The sequence below is a fragment of the Cupressus sempervirens genome, chromosome 2, assembly GCF_028749045.1.
Source record: "Cupressus sempervirens isolate cs-2001-9-10 chromosome 2, ASM2874904v1, whole genome shotgun sequence".
Taxonomy (NCBI): domain Eukaryota; kingdom Viridiplantae; phylum Streptophyta; class Pinopsida; order Cupressales; family Cupressaceae; genus Cupressus; species Cupressus sempervirens.
The window spans coordinates 17852955-17872326 of record NC_143119.1 but is presented as its reverse complement, the minus strand read 5'-3'; positions in this window follow the sequence as shown (position 1 = coordinate 17872326).

The following is a 19372-nucleotide window of genomic DNA, read 5'->3' as shown; positions in this document are numbered from 1 at the left end:
ATCATTAGTAGAAGGTGATGATCCCTAGGAAAATAATTTAACCAATCAAAAAAGGGACATAAATGACAAAATATGATGAAGTTTATGTCGTTGATCAAGATCTGGGAGCTTCACATGAAGTCTATTTAAGGAGAGTTTGGATAAAATGCAAAAAAAAATCATGTATGTGAAGGATTTACAAATAGATCCAACAAAGAGAGAGCAATTAGAGCAGTAAAGGACTGAATAGATTTATCAGATTAGGAGAATTGGATTAGAGACAAAGGAAAGAGGAGACCCAAGATTGGCTTATAGAGCATACTATGGGTCAAGTACTAATTTAGTTATTTTTTAATTGAGACAAGGAAAATATCTTAACATAGTGGTCCTAACAGGCCTATGAAAATCTCCTAATAGTGTCCTTACTTTATTGTAAGTGTCAAGCCCTCTAACAAGGCAAGACCTAATAGTCTTTTAGTCTTTAATAGGATAGACCTCTCACTAGGTAGATCATATCTTATGATCAAAAATTGTAACCTTAACAAGTTAACTTTATTATTGCAAGAGTGAAGATTTGTGGGTTTCATGTTGATCTCATTTTGGTTTTGACAAGGTAGTGACAAAACATTTAGTCATTATCTAGTAGAGATACAATGCATATTGTATGTTGAGCATAAGGGTCCATACAATACATGTCAAGTAATATCATAGTTAGTGCCGAGAACTAGTAGGTGTTGAGTTATCAGCATGTGTCAAGTCACTCAGGTGCCGAGCTAATAGAAGGTGTTGAGTAAACAATATGTGCCTAGTGATTCAACTGCCAAGCAATAGTAAGTGTCGAGCTATTTAGGAGTTGAACATCTATTGACATTCTAGTCATGTTTGTTATTAGTGGCATACACTTATTCAAATTGTAAGCTTATACTGAGAATATTGTATAGTTAATAGTGTTAACCAAGCATTTCAATTGATACCAAGTTCTACAGTTGCTACCAAGTCCTTTGGATAGATTTTAGTTTGCACTGAGCAGCTGCTACTATCATGATGATCAGTAGTGTAAACTGACCAACTTAGTGTATACCAATTTTACTAGTGTAAACCAAGTCTTGCAATGCTTATCAAGTTCATAGTTGATGTGATGCAAGTCTAGTGTTAATCAAGATACTCAGTGTTAACCAAGTGACTCAATTTATATTGAGCTTGCTGAGAATATAGCATTGACTGAGCTATGCAATAAGAATTGAGTGATTCAATTTATATGATGAGTTTCATAGTATTCGTCGAGTCACCAATGCAGACCAAGTTCAAGACTACTTGGAAGTGATGTATGGACTGAGCTTCTACATCTACTGAGTGCATGACGATGCCGAGCATTGGCAGTGGATGTCAAGTATTAGAACCTCACCAAGTCAGTCTTCAAAGCTCAAGTTTCTACACTTTGGCCAACTTCATAATATTTGTGTAAACTTGTATTGTGGCCAACTTTGTAATTTTGTAATTGGATTGGTATATATGTAATTTATTGTATCACAACCAATGTAATGGTATAGAACAAATATATTAAGTAAAGAAGAGCGAATTACTAAGTCTATAGTAGTATAAGGAGCAGCAAAGATTTATCAGTCATAGCAAGGTGATTTGTACACTCAGAGAAATCTCATTCAACAAACCAAGTTACAGATCAGAGATTAGCTACTACTTCATCCTAACAAGTGGATCAATCAAATCCTTTAACAAGGTAGACCTAATAGTCTTATGTAAATCTCTTCAATGAGTTCATACTTCATTGTATGTTTGTAAATCCTTTTGCAAGGTGGACCTAGTAGTCCTTATTGCTCCTAACAGGGCAGATCATCAAAAGTGATCATTGTAAGCTTTAATAGGCCAACTTTATACTATAGTACTAAAGCTTATGGGCATCATCCCCACCCCAGTTTTACTTTCTATTTGGAAGGTTTCTGGGTCACCAAAATTGTGTGTCGAATGTGTTATGAATGCTTTAATGTTTTTTAGTTTCTTATGCATGCAATTAGATCATTATATACATGAAGGATTAATTGCTAATTAAGGATTAAGTTTTATTGGTTATTGATTCACCACTCCCCTCTTAATAACTTAGCCTTTTATAATAATTCCAACAATTGGTATTAGAGCTTTGTGGTTCTCAGAGAAAAGTTTAACAGCTTGAGAAAAGATAAAAGACAATGGAGGTATTTAGACTTGACAAGGCTATTGACAATGAGAAGCTAGATTTGGAATTGGCTATTGGTCAACTCAAGAAAGAAAAAAAGAAACTCTCTCAATCTCTAGAAAGAAGAAAAGATCTTGCAATCTAGATGAATGATCAACTCTATATTAAAGAAATAATTGAAGACATCCATTCAAGAAATTCAAATGAAGCAGGTGAAGTAATCAAAGAACTATTGGAAAAGAATAGTACTCTTCAAAAAGAAGCAAGAAGAAGTAAGAAAACTAAGAAGAGAGCAAGAAATTCAGTTAGTAAGATTGTGTGAAGTCATGGAAGAGAAAAACAAGATAAGAGAAGAAATAGAAGGAAAGAACAATGAAATTCAGCACCTATCCCTTCAACAAGTATACTTCATTGATCGGCTCACCAATGCAAATGAAGAAATCATGAATCTAAGATCAGAAAATGAAAGATTGCAAAATTATCTAAACACTGAAAGACAAACCAATGAAAGGATGATGAAATCCCAAGTAGACATGAATCAGTTGAATGAGAAAAGTCGTTACAAATAAAAAGGAAAAGTAGGAATTGGATATACAGAAGAAAGTGAATCAACCAAGCAAGGAGCTCAAAAGAATAAACCTACTTGCAATCACTGTGGTAAGATAGGTCATACATCAAACAAATTTTGGAGTAATGGGAAAGCAAAATTCAATGGAAAATGTTACAATTGTAATTAGTGTAGTCATAGAAAAAATGAATGCAAAGAGAAACCAAAATTTGAAGGCAAATGTCATAAATGTAATAAGCATGGGCACAAGTCATCAGAATGCAAAACTAAGATATTGAATCTAGTAGAATAGATTGTAAAAGCTATATTTGGTTGGGACTATAACACTTGGTGTAGATGTCATTACTGTGGAGAATTTGGACACATTGGAATGAATTGTGAGAAACATCACTTAAGGAAAAGAGATACTACCAGAAGATGTTTCATTTGTATAGAACTTGGTCATCTTCCCAAGAACTATATGAATATTGGAAGGATTGAAGATGAAAAGAAGGAAAAAGCTAATAACATCATAAAGTAGATGAGATATCAATGGGTTCCAAAGTCTACCAAGAATGCAAGTCCGAGCAATGATGGTCAAGTCACTCAAGAATTGGGTGACTCCACCATTTCCACTTGATTTCTCAAAGGAGAACTTGAACTAGGATACTAAAAGAGACATCTAACATTAGTTCTAATTGACAAGATGAAAGATCCATATCAACATTCAATATGCAAATGGATCATTGAGTAAGAGGTACTAGTCATTACTGAGTTACCTTCCTTACCAAGCGAGGTTGGGTTACAGACTCTACCGTAGACTACCAAATATTCAATACAAGTGAAGTGGATGATAGTCTGTCAATTTGAGCAACCAAATGTACCAGGCATTTATGGAAAAATTTGATAAAAAAGGGTGAAATCAAAGTCATTTCTCACCATGAAATTTTGAGAGCTATTTGTGCAAAGAAATCTTCAAGAGCATTCAAGCAATTTGAGCAAATTGTTACCAAAAGTTTTCATATTCTCTCAAACCCTACCAAACGAAGATGGCATCCAATAGTAGCAAAGTGAAAAGAGGTTCAAACATGTTGGTTCGTGGAGTGAAATGGAAGGCACTAGATTTGAAGTTGACTCCTGCAATTGTGGAAACCCTAGATCTAAGTGGAGCGCAGTCTCAAATCCCTCCTAAGGTACTATTGATTAATGATATCCATTCACATTTCAAATGTTCAACTCAAGATATTAATACACTAAAGATGGATGGATGTTTGAAGGAGTTATGTATTGATGGTGTGTTGAAACTTGAACATCTCGAGGCAAAAGGTTTAACTCATATTCCTCACATGCCACGGGATTTCCAAGTGAAATGGATAAGGTTTATCCTTAGTCATGTACATAACAGTTAGTTGTGGTTGGAGAAACTATTTTTGATAACCAAGAAGATGATCTACAGGATCACTGGTCTCCCAATGCTAGCAAAGGAAAAAATGACTAAAACCCTAAGTCAAGTTGAATTGGAGAAGAAAACCCTTGCTGAGTGGGATGGAAGGGGAATGAAGATAAGTGGTGTCATTGACATGGAATTGAAGTTTGAAATTCATGTCATTGCCCACAAAATCTACAATTCAAGTAGGTTGAATAGTGTATCTTATGAAGCAGTTGATTTGGCATATAAGGTAATCAAGAATAATATTTCTCTTGACCTTGCTGAGTTACTGTTGAACCAGTTTGACAAAAACATGAAGAGCATTTGGACTTCCAAAAATAATCCATGTAAGTTTGGTTCACTCTTGACATGTTTATTTTTCTATGTTCAGAAATTATTCCCATAAAAAGGTACTTTTTTTGGAGAAAATATGTACCAGTCCTTTATCAAATTAATGAGTATATCACTGAAATGGGAGAGAATTATGGAAGCATTATGGACAACTATTTTGATGCATTTAAGGAGAAAATGAATAACGGATTTTGGATTCCAAGGAAATTAGTTGAGGATTATAAAGATGGTGTTTGTTTTATGGTTGATAGTGAAGAAGTTTACATTCAGGCAGTTAGGCCAAGAATTGCATGGGTAAAACCTCTAGGATATGAGGTGAACATTGATGAAACTAAAGACATAATTGAGGCATTAATAAATGAGCCAGTTGATCCCAAGGCTGCTTACTTTGGCACCTATGATGAGGCAAAGGTTAGGATAGAAATAGAGATTAAACTTCTTTGGGTAGTTAACAAGGGCAAGAAGAGGATTGCTAAACTGAAAACTAGTTCCACTCTTTTGTTAACTGAAGGAAAAGGTGAGGATGAGGAAAAGTCAAAAGCAGAGGAGCCACTAAAGAAGAAGGGTAAGGTAATCATTGTTGAGCTTTAAAAATAGTGCTTAAAGGAATACAATGGATAACCAAAACAGTCAAAACAATAGATTTAACTCACATATATGATTGGATGAAAGAGAATTAAAGTACCAAAGTAGCCTAAGAATGTGCAAACCTCTTAAACCAAGCAATCTGTAAGATGGGAAGTGTGCTCAATGGCATTGCTCATTCTTCAATGGAGGATATGATTCAAAATGGATTTGTGGATGGATTTTTCCATTATGATGGTATTTTATTAGTCCTTAGGCTCTCAAAATAGCATCATAACATTAGCATTGAAGTGGATGATATTTGTGAAGGGAGAGGGTTTCATTTATAGGCCAAGGGGTAGTGAGATGGAGGGTTAGGATGTAAGGAAGGGGAATTGGTTAAGGAGGGCTAGGATGCAAGGAGAAGAGAACACATGGATTGTGCTTCTTCAAAGCTCTGGCCTTGTGACAAGTATCGCAAGGGGATTGGATAGGGAAGAGGGTCAAGATAGGTGGCCAAAGGGAGTTATGAGGGAAGAAAATGGAGGATGAGTGTGGAAAATAGGTGTAAAAAGTCTTTAAAGAGCCTTTAAGTCATATAAGAGCTTTTAAGGCTCTTGGAAGAATGCAAGACTTTAAGGATAGAACTTTGACTTTGGTTTGGTTTAAGAATTTCTTTAAGCCTTAGTTAAAGTTGTGAACATGCTTAAGGAAGGTATTAGGCTTAGCTTAGGATGAGATTAAGAGGCAAGTAGTTTGGGATTTGATGAGGTAGGTTAAGTCTTTATTTGAATATATGAAAAGAGGATGTTAAGTCTTTGTTTGAATATTAAAATGGAGGGTAAATTCTTTGTTTGAATATTAAAATGGGAGGTGGATGAAAGTCTTGACTTTAGATATTAAAATGGTTGGTGAAGTCTTTGTTTGAATATTAAAATGGAGGGTGAAGTCTTTGTTTGAATATTAAAATGGGAGGTGGGTGGAAGTCTTGACTTTGGCTTGGGTTAGGAATTCTTAATCTAGGATTAAGGTTGTGCATATGGTTAAAGTGAGGATTAGGCTTGGATTAGAGGGGGATTAAGGGGCAAGTGGCTTGGATTTGATGAGATGGGTTAGTTAGGTGGTTAAGTGAGGTTAGTATGGGTGGATGGGTTGGATTAGGGGTAAAGGTAGGGTTTAAGGATGTTTAGGGGTTTGGATAATTTATTAAATGATTTATTTAATAAAATGGGGGATGTGAGATCAAATTAAATAGATTTGAGGATTTATTTAATTTAATAGAGGAATAGGGATTTAATTGATAAATTGATTTAGGGTTATCATTTGATTGCATCAATTGGACTATAATTAATTAATTAATTAACTAGGGGATGACAATAGATTAATTAAATATTGAATACTTAATTAATGATGCCTTAGGAGATGACTAAATAGGATTACCTAAGTGATGTAATCAAATTTAGGTGTCTACAATCATTACCAAGCCTCCCAAGACATCCATTGTTGTGTTCACATGGAGATCATCAAGGAAGAAAGCAAATAAAGAAGGAGGAGACATAATTTTCAAGAGGTTTCCACCCACATTTGAGGAAAGAATGAAAAGAGTTGGAATCAAGTTCTGGCATCACAAACTTCAAGGCACTAAAATATGAGTCCAAGACTACTGATGACCAGAAGCAGATAGAAGATACATTGATATCCAAGATGGGTAAGTGGAAAAACTCACCTGACTAGCTTACTCAGTAGATTCCTAATGCTTTGATGGACAAAATTAAACCAAGATGGGAGCATGCAATGCAAACTACAAAAGATATACATGAGAAGACGCTATGGAAACTTATGCCAAATTTGAATGACAAGGAGGTGAAATAATCTTTGAAGAAAAATGAAGAAAAATTAACTTTAAGATTCAACACTTTTCTTATTCTATTGAAAGAAATTAAGTATATTGTGAAGAATGCTACAAACACATGGAAGAGTGTCTACCTTCTTCACAAGTCAAGTGATTTTGTATTAAGTGTAAGTGATAAGGATGATGATGATCAGGAGGAGAAAGATGATGAAGAAGTGACTCATTTTGATAATATAGATGATGAAGAGGAACAAGAGAAGGAAGTTACCAAGGAAGATGTGCAAGATATAGAGAAGATTGACCCAGTGAAGATTGTTACAGTGGTCATAGCCTCACTTCCTCATTCTCCCAAAAAATATTGATAACATCAAGCATGAAGACAACTTCAGTAGGATTGATTGTGACCAGCACTGAAAGCACAAGCACTCAATCAATCTTTGCACCGGTCTAGCTCAGTACCTCATTGATAGAAGTGCCAAGCACTTCATCTACCAAGCTACAATCTCTTCCCTCTACATCAGTTTTGGTAACATTGGGTATTTCTTCTACTGATATTTCTATTAGTATTTCAACAATTGGTATTCCATCAATGAGTTTTGTATCAACTTTTTCAGCAAGTTCTACCATATCTACAATTGTTTCTATTCCTAGCATGCAAGTAATAAGTGCAAGGACACTTGAGACCAAGCCTCAACCAAGAACAAAATTTTTGGGAAAAAGAAAAGAGAAGGTAGAGGATATAGATCTTGAAGAAGAGATTGTCATTACTAAATGGGACATCTCAAATCTAAATCTAGATCAGATGCAAACTTTTGGAAAACTTCTTCAAAAGAAAGCCAAGTAGAAAAGGCTTAGAGAGGGGAGAAATAAGGAATTTAAGATCATTGAGGATGTTAAGAACATTCTAGCAGAGGCTCTAGGCATAGAGGTTGATACTTCTCAACCAATTTTGTATCAGTTGGCAAAGGCAATCCAAAAATATAATGAAGATTTGAATGGACAAGACAAATTATTGCAAAAAGCTAAGAAAAAGTTTTAGAATTTATTGCTCAAAAAAAATTCATTTATCAAGTAGAACTATCTACTATTTTAGGCTCTCTAGAAATGTCTTGTATTAATGTATCTTTACTTTTTGGAAAACTATGTGATACATCAATTTTCACTAAGGAAATAAGAGATAAATTATCAACAATTAATGAGGATATTAAGGCAAGTGCACAGAAATTGGAGCTTGACTTGATTTTAAGCTTTGCCCACTTCAACAAGATCAGATTTCTGACAAATAAGCAGGAAAAATTTCTCAGAGAAGAGACAAGAATTAGATCAACATTGATAGATATTCAGAATATGATTCTCCCTAACATGGATGCACTGCAGAAGCACATTGCACATTCAAGAACGCTCATCCATGACAATAATTTCTCCACTGTAGACCACATGATTGAATTGATAGTAGAAGTACAAGTTGCATTGCACACATGCAAGGTCTTGCAAGAGAATTGGGACAAGACTTTGGCACTTATCCTAAAGGTACATTCAAATTTCTTGTCACAATTTTGCATTACTATATAAATAAATATATAGCATAAATCTTTGGAATTAATGTCAAAAAGGGGGAGAATCTATGAGAATATGTGAGAAGATGTGAGAAGATATAAGAAGAAAGAGGGAGAAAATTGAAAGAAAATTGCATATTGTAGAGAAAATGTATATTTTATGTATAGTATATTGTAAATTATGTATGGGGGAGTATTACCATGTACAAAAATGTATCTTTTACAAAACCAATTTTGAAAAATCTCAAAAATAGTATACTCTACCAAGGTGGAGACATAAAGTGATGAATAAAGATGTTTTTGAACATTCTTGAATTCAGTTTTGACTAATAAGTATTTTTTTCACTAATGCCAAAGGGGGAGATTGTTGACATTCCAGTCATGTTTTTTATTAGTGACATACACTTATTCAGATTGTAAGCTTATACCAAGCATATTGTATAGTTAACAGTGTTAACCAAGCATTTTAGTTGATACCGAGTTCTATAGTTGCTACCGAGTCCTTTGGACAAATTTTAATTTGTGTTGAGCAATTACTACTATTGTGATGATTAGCAGTGTAAACCAAGCATCTCAGTGTATGCTAAGTTTACCAATGTAAACCGAGTCTTGCAATGCTTACCGAGTTCACAGTTGATGTGATGCAAGTCTAGTGTTAACTAAGCTACTCAGTGTTAACCAAGTGACTCAATTTATATCGAGCTTGCTAAGAATTTAGCATTGATAGAGCTATGCAATAAGAATCAAGTGACTTGGTTTATATGTTGAGTTTCATAGTATTCACCAAGTCACTAGTGTAGACCAAGTTCAAGACTACTTGGAAGTGATCACTATGGACCGAGCTTCTATGTCTACCAAGTGCATGATGATGTCAAGCATTGACAATGGATGCCAACTATTAAAACCTCACCAAGTCAGTCTTCAGAACTCGAGTTTCTACACTTTGGTTAAATTTGTAATATTTGTGTAAACTTGTATTGTGGCTGACTTTGTAATTTTATAATTAGATTGGTATATATGTAATGTATTGTATCACATCCAATGTAATGGTATAGAATGAATATATTAAGTAGAGAAGAGTGAATTAATAAGGCTATAGTAGTATAAGGAGTAGCAAAGATTTATCAGTCACAGCAAGGTGATTTGTACACTCAAAGAAATCTCATTCAACAAACCAAGTTGCAGATTAGAGATTAGCTACTACTTCATCCTAATAGGTAGATTAGTCAAATCTTTTAACAAGGTAGATCTAATAGTCTTATGTAAATCACTTCACTGAGTGCATACTTCATTGTATGTTTGTAAATCCTTTTGCAAGGTGGACCTAGCATTCCTTATTGCTCCTAATAGGGTAGATCATCAGAAGTGATCATTGTAAGCCTTAATAGGCCAACTTTATACTACAATACTAAAGCTTGTGGGTATCATCCCCAACCCAGTTTTACTTTCTATTTGGAAGGTTTTTGGGTCACCAAAATTATGTGGCAAATGTGTTATGAATGCTTTAATATTTTTAGCTTCTCATGCATGTAGTTAGATCAGAATATACATGAAGGATTAATTGTTAATTAAGGATTAAGTTTTATTGGTTACTAATTCACCCCTCCCCTCTTAGTAACTTAGCCTTTCATAATATTTCCAACTAAAGAACATAGTGAAGGACAAGCATCAGAGCCTATTAATTTCGAGTGAACAAGATTTTACATAGATGTTTTTTTATGGCAAAAACTTCTATGTAATCAGTTTTTGGCCAACACAAAAATAATTTTTAGATCATAAGAAATAAGGTTTGAGTCATATTATGAATCCCTATGCAATGCATGCAACCAATTAGAAAAGAGAAGTAATTAGGTGGCAATAAGGATCAACCACAATCATTGATTATGACCTAGCCCATCTCCACAATGCCTATTTAAGGAGGTAAACCCTGAGGGGTTTATCCATGTGTGAGAAAATGAATTCTAAGAGTTTAGAGGGCATTCATGGTGGCGTAGATGGCTATGACAGTGTTATACACTGTAGAATTAGTTTAAGGGGAATAGAGTGAAGTGGTGAAAGGGTAGAGAAGACATATTTGATCAGGAGGATCAAGGTATAAACAATAAAGAGGAGATCTAATATTAAGTAGCAAGGTGCTAATTGCAGGATCAAGTGTTGGATCATTCTAACAGGTGATACAAAGTAAATATCTTAATGGATTAGTCCTAACATACTATTATAAATCTCTTAATAGGTTGCTTAATTGTGAGTTTGAAATCCTTTAATCAAGGTGAGACCTAATAGTCTTATAAGCCTTTAATAGGGTAGATCATAGTTTATGATCAAAACTTTATAGCCATAATAGGCCACACTGTATGACTGCAATAGTGAAGATTTGTGGGTGTCATCCCCACCCAAATTTTACCTCTCCTTGGAGGGTTTCTGGGTAACCAAAATCTCATGTGTTATGTGTTGAATTTTCTTTATGCTATAGATGTGATGTATGGTTACTTGTTTTAGTTTACATGCTAAGTTATGAGATGGATGTATGGTGAATTATTTTTAAGGTTAAAGTTTCGAGTGCCAATTCACCCCACCCACCCATCCCCCCACCACCACCCCCAAAAAAAAAAAAAAAAAAACTTACTTTTCCATTGTTATTTCCAACAATTGGTATCATAGCTAAGTTCTCTTGAAAGAAAAGTTTGACAACTTGAGAGATAAGATCTTGAAGATGGATGTTTACAAATTAGAAAAGAATATTGAGAACCAAAAGATTGAAATATAGCTTGTCCTAGATTAGTTGAATGAAGCAAGAGATGTATTGTAGCAATTGTTAAACAGAAGAAAGGAAATAGCTATGCAATAGAATGACACTCAATATGAAGAAATATACACTACTAGATTATTTGCAAGTGGAAACTTATAAGAGTTTAATGCAAAAATTGTAGATCTAATGGAGAAGACTAGTGCCCTAAATAAAGAAGTCAAGAATCTAAAAAGGGAACAAGAAGTTCAATTAGTATGTTGTGTGAGACAACTGAAGAGAAAAAGAAAGTTGAAGAAGATAAAGTCATGATTGAAGAAGAGAAAAGATTACTGACTAACAAGCTTGAAGAGAAGACATTAAATGTGCAAAAGATTGCAAACATGCAACTAGATACAATGAATCAGATGATGCTTGCAAACCATGAATTGAATAGGAAGGACATTGAGATCACAACTTTGAAGTCATAGAATGACCTATTGCAAAATGAATTGAGGACAGAAAAAGAAAAGCTTAACAAGCCTAGTGAAGTCATAAAGTACTTTGAGAAATGGATGGGATCACCAAGACCTAATAGTGATACTGCTAGATTGGGCTACAATACTACTGAGGAAGGAGAATCATCTAGAAGTGGTGAGCAAAGGAATAACAAAGGTGAGAATAGAAAACCCACTTGTCATAACTGTGGAAATTTGGAGCAAAAGTGATAACCAAAACCCTAAGCATAAATATAAAGAATATTTCTACAACTACAACAAGCAAGGACATTAGGCATATGAATGTAGGACCAAGACCATGAGCACTCAGAGATTTGAAAGATATTACTACAATTGTTAGAAGTATGGACACAAAGCATATGAATGTAGATCCAAGCCCAAATGGACATCAAACAAACAAGCAAAAGTACACCATAATGGGAATTCTTGCAATTGGGATTACAATACAAGGTATAGTTGTCACTATTGTCAAGAATATGGTCGTGTTGCTGAAAATTTTCATAAGGACACACTTTAGAGGCAATTAAAATAGATCATTGAGTGAAATTGCATGCTTTAGTTATTTTAAGGTCAATCATGTTAGTAGCAACTGTCCAACCTGGTCACCTGCACTAAGCAATGAATTCAGCAAAGGTAAAGGAAAGGTTGATGCTGAAAAGGTGAAGATGCAGATGAACAAGACATGGAAAAAGAAGGAAGATTGTAACATATCAAGTCAAGATGAGGTCACTTTATCCAATGGATCAGGTGATCACCCCCAACTATGAAATCAAAGGTATGTGTGGAAATGATGTTTGAAATACAATATTATGCATTAGTTCCAAATATCTAAGATCTAATAGGATTATATATACATGAATTAAGATGCAATGAAGGAGTTAGAAGTAAGAGTTATTCTATCGTTATGTTTTTTTCTATGTTATTATCGAGCATGGAAAGAATTATAGTTGTTGCTGAGTTATAGAGGAATGGTAGTGATAGTCAAGCTCACTATGTTAGCCAAGCATGTTGAAAATCCTATGTTAGTTGAGCTTATAGTTGTATAAGCACTGAGCAATTAATGTATAATTTGAAGGGTTATATAATCAATTTTTGACTCATTTGCACCTACTAGAGCTTGAAGAGCACGAAGGTGATTTGTGAAAGGAGATTCAAGCATTTGCAAACCACATTCTACTATAACTCGACATCATTCAATGGATTTGAGAGGTACTTAGCTTGTGCCAAGTTACATTGTTTCATGTTTTACAAACCCTAGAGAGTTAATATGGAAGCTAGTTCTTCTGCAGCACCTAGGAAAGAGGGCAAGGAGGTTTTCAATATTCAATTGATAAATAATGATGTGAGACAGCCCCTATTCCATGTAATTCCTAAGATCTCATATAAAGGAGATCCATCTAGTGTGTTATCTACGATACCACCAAAAGTTTTAATGATCTAAGATGTGAGGTGTTTTTATACTTGCAAGGTAGGAGAAGTTGGTGATATGGAAATAAGAGATATCCATCAGAAGATATGTGAAAACAAAGTATTTGTTGAGCTATCATTTTGCACAATGCTTAACGATAGGAATCCTGTCAAACTCCTCTCTTGAAAAGCTAATTTGGGATCAACTCCAAGGTTTTGAACGATCTTGCGACCTATTGGAATCCGCTTAGTAGAAGATAAATGTGAGTGTTCATGAGGAGGACTTTGCTGGTTCAAACCAATTTTGGATAAGATGATCAATCTACTTGTTGTTTCAAAATTAACCACAAAAAGAGATTATTTTTGGTATTTTCTATTTTTAAATGAATGCAATCTAACAATGCAACTATATGAATTCCTATATTAACCAAGTGTTTGTAAAATCAAATAACAAAGATAGAGTAACAAGAAGTTTAAGTAAATGACTTGAAAAATAAATCCCTAATGGACATAAGCCATGAAAACAACATGTTTGCAAGTTAAGCCTTTGAAAAGATCGGTAGGTAACCAATGAAAATAGGAGTGGCACTTCCTTAATTCTGTTGATGCAATCGTCGATGGGAATTTAGTCACCATAAGATGTTTCACTTTTCATCAGATCGTAAGGCCATAGAAAGTGCGCTCATGCGAGACAAAAAGCTATGTAGGAACAATAGGTGATCTCTTCTCTAACTAAGTACATCAATGGAATTTGTAAACACACAACAAACACCAGAATTAAAAGATTGCTCAATCAAAATAACACAACAAAACTATTGGCTCCATTACACTCCATGAACATACATTCACAAAATATAACACTCTCAGGAAAGAATAACTACACTCCGAATAAGAGCACCAATAGCATATATTATTGCATCAAAATAACAGCCTGGAATACATGTTACATTCCTAAATTTATTAGAAATCATCTCCTCAATTCATGTTAAGAGTGAGAGATTCCTTCATGCAAACATGTGCTTAAAATTAATAAAACAAATCTAATTATATACAAACTAACTCTCTAAATGGTGCCAAGTAGGACTTCACCCTTGTTTATATCAATTAATGGGTACATGAGCCTTTACATGTCTTAAAACAAAGAAAGAAATAGTATATAAGAAGAAGGAAGCTATTAGATGATGTAGAGTCCCTGGAGATGCCAAAAATAGAAGCTCAACCTTCTCTGGATGTTTGTAGGAGTTAAATTGCCGTCAGAATGCATTTTTGGTGCATGGAAAGCTCTAAAGTTGGATCTGGTAGTTATTTGTCGGTGCACCTCTAACTTCTTCAAAAACTTCTAGTGCACCTTGGGAGAAGTACACCTTATGCACCTTGGGAGAAGCATACCTTGTGCACCTACATAGCTTGATGAAATTTGTGCAAGGTGCTCAATTCACCAAAAAATCAAAGTTCTCAATTCTGAAAATGGTTTCTGAGTTTTTCTTAGATTTGATCTGGGAGCACTCTAGTGTACTTATTTTACCCTTTTTGATGATTTAAAATCTTCTTTATAGCCAAACACTTTCATAGACTTTTTTTTTTGTTACTACAAAGGTACCCCATGACCCAGCCCAACGCCCAATTGACCTTTACCTTGGTCTTAAAAACTACCAATTTGGAGCCTAGAAGAGGCAAGCTAGGGTGAGACTAATCCTCTGCGAGTAGGCAACAAGCTTGCACTACAGTCCCACCGGTTAAATCTAGAGAGAGTTTTAAACCTGAGACCATGGGGGTAACCCACAGCCTCAAGCCTCTACTCTCAACTAGAAGAGCTAACACCTTTTGGCTCATAGACTTGAACTCTTGCTTCTTCTATCTAAAATCTAAAAATACATGTGTTGAATCTTATCATTAATAGTTTCATAAGATGAGGAACTTGTTCTGGCTCATGTAAAAAAATTTGAATTCCAAGCTCTAGGTCAAAAGTTATGACCCCGAAAAGTTAAGGATGCCTTTTCATCTACACAAAGAAGCAAACATTAATTATCTTATGTTGAAAAACCCAAAAGAGGACCCCACAAGACTCAGAGTATCAAAAAATTGGGTTAACACCAATCAAAATAGATAATACAGTTGATTGCTTCCCCCTACAACCAATTTTGCACACTAGCACACCTATTAAGGTGTGCTAGTGCACTATTTTCTTTGGAAAAGGAAAGTGCATAGTGGCACACTAGGTGCACATGGTGCACATGGGTGAAAATGTGAACTTGTGCATTGTTACATTGTGCAAGTGCAAGGGACTAGGGTATGCACCCTTTGGAGGTGTGCACCTGTGCATGTGCATGGGTGCACATCTCCAAAGGAGTAAAGTGTATACTTGCACATATAACAAAGGAGTAAAGTGTGCACTTGCACATATAGCACAATTGCACACCTTGGATGGGTGTGCATGTGCACTAGTGCACCCTTTAGCACTAAAAATTGCCCTTTTCTTCAAAAGATCTCTATTCTGACATCCAGGTTTCTCAGTTAAAGGACTAGGGTTTGACCCAAACTCTAGGGGGAGCTCCAAAATAACCCAGACCCCAAACTAGGGGTCTCGAAAATAAAAAATTTACTAGGGGGTCCCCATTTGTAGGAGAAATGGGGCATGCATAATGAAACCACAACAATATTGAACGGGGAAAATAAGATCATAGAGAAAAAAGGGTTAACATGTACCCTAGATTTTCTTTAGGTTTTCAAAACTAATTAGATAAAGATTGTTTTGAGCTGAATACATGATAGTAAACTGTGGCTTGAGAATGGACCTATTAGGATTTCAAAGAGGATTATTCATAGAGTGACAGGGTGTCATACCCTTGATATACCAAAGAAATTGAGGAGCGATGCAAAGGAAATTATAGAGAAGAACATTGGAGCCATGTGGAAAAAATGAGGGATGTCAATTGACACAATCGCAGATCACATGGTAGCATTTGTAGTTCAACTTATTTCACACAAGTTCTTCCATTCAAGCTGACTGAATAATGTTTCATGCATGGCGATTGATCTAGGTTATAAAATTGTGAAGAGGGATCACTCTTACAACCTAGCCCAGATGCAACTTCAACAACTTTCAAAAAAATTGGAAGCCATCCGGAAGGTTAAAAGTGTTGAATGTAAGTTTGGTTCATTGATCATTTTCATATTCTTTTATGTGCAAAAGACTTTTCCTACATTTGGAAAAGTTGTTTGGAAAATCAACAAGTCAGTTACACAAAAAAATTGGAGAATTTATTGAACAACTTGGAGATAATTTTGAATTGGTCATGACTAGTTATTTTGAAGACTTTAAGAAGTCTATGAAGCAAAGGACCATAATTACTATGTCAATAGTGGAACAATATTACAATGATGTATGTTTCCTAGTTGATAATGACTATACATATGTATAGGTAGCAATCACAAGGGTAAGATGGTTGAGACCCTTACCATATGAAAATAATGTTGGTGAAGCCTCAACAACTATTACTACACTACTAGCAAAAGATATTGATAAGGATGCCACATCCTTTGGGAATTATGATGAGGCAAAATCTAGAATTACAATTAACTTGTAGATTGCCTTAGTAATCAGAAAGAAGAACAAAATGGTAAACAAACTGAAAGAGAAATTTGGTGAAGGAGATGAAGAAGAAGAAGGTCATGCACCTCTAGAACTAACTCAAGGATTAGGAAAGGACAAAGATGTTGATGCTGAGGGTATTGAGGAAGGAGAAGCTAAGGAAGCACCCAAGGTAACTAAGAAAAAGAGAAAAGAACAATAAAAGGTAGTGGATAAACCAAAGAATACTCTGACGAAGTCACAACAGAAGTCAATTGTACCTTTGATAAGGTCAAGCATGAGGGTTGCCACTACACAAGCCAAGGAGACAAAGGCCAAAGGAAAAAGAGAAAGTGGCACAATAGAAACAAGCAAGCCTACTAAGAAATTGAGGAGGAAATAAAAACCTAAGGAGGATTCAGATTAGGAGAAGATGGAGTCTAATGACTTAAGTCAATTCAAGGTGGTAAACCACAATCCTTCATCTGATATTGATAATCTATGTGAGAATGTAAAATCAAATGTAGATTTATCTGGTTTTTCACATATAGATTTTGATAAGGTAGGGAGTGTAGATAAGAATAATGTAGAAGAGGCCATATATAATTTGATGGCAACATTCAAGAGCACTCCACTAGAGATTGCTAACTCAATACCAAAAAGCCTATATAATAGAGTTGAGCAAAAGTGGCAGTTTAGTTTAACAATTGAAAGACAAATTAGAGAGGCTACATTAGCCCAAGTCATAACTTCTATTACCCATGTAAAAGCCCCACATTTTCTTGCTCATTCTTTTTTAATAGCTCCATACCTCAGTCCAAGTTATTGAACCTTGAACCTTGAATTCATAAATAGTTCAAAGTTTGAGTTCACTTATTCTTGTTTCGCCGGGCCTGCCACATAAAACCTTTTCCTCAACCTTGAACTTGAACTCTAAATTAATTAAGTTCAAAGTTAAACATTTAACCAACTTATCTAAGTAGTAATTGGGTTCGACGTTAACATTAAGCCTTTTTTCTGAACTTACAGCGTGTTTTGGGACTTAACTTCAAATCACTTTTCTTTTCAAACTTCAATATTCATTATTCTTTCCCCTTTGATGAAGTTTATGATTAGGGTAAACTTTAAGAAAGCCACCTCCAAATAAAGAAATAAAATATTGGCGAATCTTTCATTATTTTGAAAAAACAAAATTATTTCTATTGGCGAATCTCTCAATTTTTTATTCTAAATATGATTAATATTGGCGATTATTTTTTAATCATAATTTTTTTTGTATAAAATATTGATGAATCTCAATACTAATAGGAAGTTCATTAATCCCCATGTAATATTACAAATCAAAATTGAACATTTTTTTACCTTGTGGAATATTATGAGAATCGTTACATAGACTTTAAATCAATAGTGAAAAATAATTATTGGTGATATATCCCTAAAGTAACTAATAATTATGATAATTATTGGTCAGTTCAATTTAATTTCTCCAATAATATATTATATTTAGGTAACTCAAATCTATTCAATTTAATGAATATTGTGGCAAATATTTGAGTTTAAATTTTTTAATAAAATAAATCATTAAGCGATTTTAAATATTCTATAACTGAATTTTATAAAACTATGGCGACTTAGGTTGTATCAAATTTTAAATTATTAGCCAAATTACTAGCCAAAAAATTCTAAAATTAGCCAATTTACGAATATTAGCCACTAAATTATACCCTATTTATGATGGTTTCATGAGCTTGATTTTCATATATTAGTGGCTTTGAACTTGAACTTGGACTTCTAAATAGTTCAAAGTTCAATTCATGAGCCCAAAACTTTCAAGAAGATCAACATATGACAGTACAAAGATGCACCAAGATCCTCCCTTTAAAAGCTAATGTGACACCTTGCAATAAATGATTAGTACTAAGTGTGGCAAAAGGATTTGTTACATGTGGAGGGAAAATACTCTCATCAATAAAGTTAGTGTCCCTATCAAATTGGTACTTTCCATGTAAAGTCATGATGTTAGTATCTGTTTAAAGGCCTTTCCAAGTTGTTTTCCTTTTCATTATGATATCAAAAAAAAGGTAAAAAGTCACCCTTGTATGGAGTCGTAGGCAGTTTGCAACTAGATTGATCATGGAAGTACATTATTGTTTCTCCTACATTGTGGGTTTCTTTTACCTTCTCTTAATGTTTTCTATTCCTTCTTTCACTTAAAGGTAGGTGACTTTGTTTCCAACTATTCTTAACTATTTTTTAGAAGAGATTATTGAGTTTGATTCTCATGGCTAGCTCCCACCTACAGTTACCTAAAGAAAAGTTTGCTTCTTCTCTTGCCTATTTCTTGCCCACACTAAAGGATACCTTCCTCTCCGATGAAGATATGAATAAGTTCTTGGATAGGTTTTCCAAACCCAAACCTGGTTCTATTACTGAGAAGGTTGTCAATAGCGGATTGCTACAAGCTGTTGGTTTCCTAGAGTCAGTTCTATGTCTAGAACTAGTTTTAGAATGTAGGAATAGATACAATGTCACCTAGAGATGCATAAGAATATATTTAGGAGAAGTTATGGTTTATATAAATAGGGTTACAATCATGGGTGCCTTGAGGATTCTGCCACACAAAGTATATGAAGCTTGGACGATTGGCATCTCATATACTAAGCTTTTAGTCGACCCAAACAC